We start from the raw sequence: 3,303 nt of genomic DNA on the forward strand, positions 1-3,303 counted from the left end.
ATTTTTATAAAATTTCACAAAACTTTAAGCACATAACACAATTTTTCATTATAGTGCTTTAACCTATTAATTATTCAGACTTCTTGTGACTTTCTAAACATATGACAATTTTTAATAAGCTATCTTATGATAGTCAATTTTATTGTAGGCTCAGAAAATTAGAATTCTATCTTACCAGTTACCAAAGAGTTATTTCTTATAACCTAATATAACCTTTTTTAAACTTCATGAATTTGCACATCATCCTCGTGCCATGCTAATATTTTCTATATTGTTTCAATTTTAGTGTATGTGCTGCTGAAGCAGGCACAAAAATCTAGAACTTGCTTTTTTTTTTTTTTTTAAAGACAAGGTCTCTCTACATAGCCCTGGTTGTCCTGAAACTTACTGTGTAAACCAGGCTGTCTTCGAACTCACAGAAACCACCTACCTTTACCTGCAGAATGCTTAGATTAAAGGCCACAACTTGATCAAGTGCCACAAGATCAACTTTTGTAAATACATCTGCATACTGCAAAACTAGTTTCACTCTTTGTGTTCATGGCTGTGTGCATATTAGCAGACCACACTAATCGTAGAGACCCTAATATTGGCAAAATGTTCACTAAATTTGATTAGGCCTTTACTATACTGTTCGCAGCACTTTGCTTTTTTTTATGTGTATCTGCATATTTAAAAAAATTTTAATATTAATTACAGTTTATTCACTTTGCACTTTGCTTTTTAAAATTCATTTAGTTTACTGGTTCTCGCCCTTTCTAATGCTGGTTCTCACCCTTCCTTTAATACAGCTTCTCATGTGGTGACCCCCAACCATAAAAGTATTTTTACTGTTTCTTCATAACTGTAGTTTTGCTGCTGTTATGAATCGTAATGTAAATATCTGATCTGCAGGATGTCTGGTATGCAACCCCTGTGAAAGGGGCATTCTACCCACAAAAGGGTTGCCACCACTGGATGAGAACCATTAATTTAATTGATGAAGAAATAGTGTTTTGTGGGTAAGAAGCTGAGCAGAGAGGTTAGTCTGCCCAAGTTCACTCCCAGAAAGAAGTAGTCTGATTTCAAGGTATTAGTCCTTTCTTATCAACCCCAAATTCTTCAGTAGAAGTAGTAAGTTTATTTATTTATTCACTCTTCATCCCAAACACAGTCCCCTCCCTCTCTCTCCCACCCTCCCATGTTCTTTCCCCCCCCTTCTCATAAAAGAGAGCTCCCCACATCAACCCACCCCAACACATCAAGTCACATCAGGGCTGAGCACATCCTCTTCCACTGAGGTCAGGCAAGGCAGCCCTACTAGGGGTAAGTGATCCAAAAGCAGCCAACAGAGTCCATGTCAGAGAGAGCCTCCATTCCACTTTCTAGGGGACCCACATGAAGACCAAGCTGCTTGAATCTCAACCCCAAATTCTGAATCATAATTCCAAGAGCAAAATAAAGACATTGGTCTCCAGCTATCACCCTGCACGATATTTTTTTTTTTATTTTATTTTATTTTTCTTTTTAGTTACATTTTGTTAACTCTGTGTCCCAGCTGTATCCCGCTCCCTCATTCCCTCCCCAACCCCACACTCCTTCCCTGGTCTCCTCCCTGCCCCTTTCCAAGTCCCCTGATAGGGGAGGACCTCCTCCCCTTTCATCTGACCCTGTTTTATCAGGTATCTTCAGGGCTGGCTGCAAAGTCCTCCTCTGTGGCCTAACAGACTGCTCCTCCCCTGGGGTGGGGGTCAAACAGCCTGCCCTTGAGATCCTACTAGAAATAGTCCGTGTTCCCCTTACTTTGGAAAACTACTTGGTTACTGAGCTACCACAGGCCACATCCGAGCAGAAGTTCTAGGTTATATCCATAGATGGTCCTTGGTTGAGTGTCAGTCTCAGAAAAGACCCTGTGCCCAGATATATTTGGTCCTTGTGGAGCTCCTATCCTTTCCATATCATACTAACTTCCCTTCTTTCATATGATTCCCTGCACTCTGCCGAGGGTTTGGTTATGAGTCTTAGTGTCTGCTTTGAAACACTGCTAGGTAGAGTCTTTCAGATGCCTTTTGTGATAGACTCCTGTCATATTTTTAATTACAATGATCTTATCACAGTTGTGCTCTGCCCTCATTAGCAGCGCCCTCTCCTCCTGCTACTCATAGAAATTAGAAATTAGCCAGGATTGGGTTCACCTGTGAGCTTTGAGATCTGATATGCTAGTTGATTCCAAGTTATTTTTTTAAAATCCCTTTTCTAAAAGAAAATAAAGACTCATAGCTTTCAAACCAAGGGTAGCCATAACCTTTTATGATTATTTTAGAACACTAGGACCCTAAAGGCTACAAAAATCCCACAGTTCAAAGGCACATGAAGGGTAGAAGGTAGCAAGCTAACCCCACAGGATTTCTACTTAATCTGTTTGCTTGACCTCCATAAACAGCAGTGGTGATCTGACACCTCAGCGATATTGAAGAGATTTAGTTTAAAATTTGCTTATCAGTTAATACCAGGATATCATTTCTTTGAAAAGGTTAAAACAACAAGAGAATTCTTTTAATGGACATAATTTGATTCAGTAACACAAACCCTTCATTTAGAAAGATGTGTAAATGTAGTTTATAGAGCCCTTCAGGTCTTGTTGAAATTTTATTTCCTTACATTCTATAATTTCCTTAGTTTCCAATTGATTTTGTTGCCACACATGTGGCATTCGACTTATCGAATGGTGGCTTCCAAATCATGTGATAAGGGAGCCCTGGGCCAGAAACACAAGATGCCACCAGCATTCCAAGTGCACAAGATGAAAAAGGCCCCAGCTGTTGGAAGCTCCAGGCCTCCAGCCTGCCTTTCTTTCTCATCCAGAGCTCTTTTGTTTTCATCTGTAGTAAACCCTGGGCTGAGAGAGGATATTGCCTCACAGACATGTTCAGAACCCGTAGCTGAAGATGGCTTATTCAAGGAATATGTCTGCTTGTCTAAGTATGTAGTTTTATTGTAAACCTCTCAGGCCCTGGTCCATTTAAAAGCAATAGACTACAATCCAACATCACATGTAAAAAGGCCTGCTTCTCGGAGAGAAAACCATTTCTCAAACAAAGCAGAATAAAATTATGCAGTGCTACATTTATTTATTTGATGACTTCCATAGAGTTTATTGCCTTGAGAGCTGAGCTAGTAACATCCCCTCGGAAGTACCCTTGGGTGCTCTAAAGAACCCACGTAATTCATCCTGAGCTCTTAGCTATTTCTGACATCTTCAATTTACTTGGCTTTGGTCCTGATACTTAATACTCGATTCTTTTTCTAGCTGACACAAATAAT

At 39.8% G+C, this 3,303-nt stretch overlaps 1 pseudogene; it reads right to left on the bottom strand.

Moving 5' to 3' along the window:
• Window positions 1-209: 209 nt before the first annotated feature.
• Window positions 210-310, bottom strand: LOC129692089 (U6 spliceosomal RNA; annotated as a pseudogene).
• Between the last annotated feature and the right edge of the window lie 2,993 nt (window positions 311-3,303).

This window comes from Psammomys obesus, unplaced genomic scaffold, assembly GCF_907164565.1.
Source record: "Psammomys obesus unplaced genomic scaffold, mPsaObe1.curated_primary_1811, whole genome shotgun sequence".
In the NCBI taxonomy this organism is placed as follows: Eukaryota; Metazoa; Chordata; class Mammalia; order Rodentia; family Muridae; genus Psammomys; species Psammomys obesus.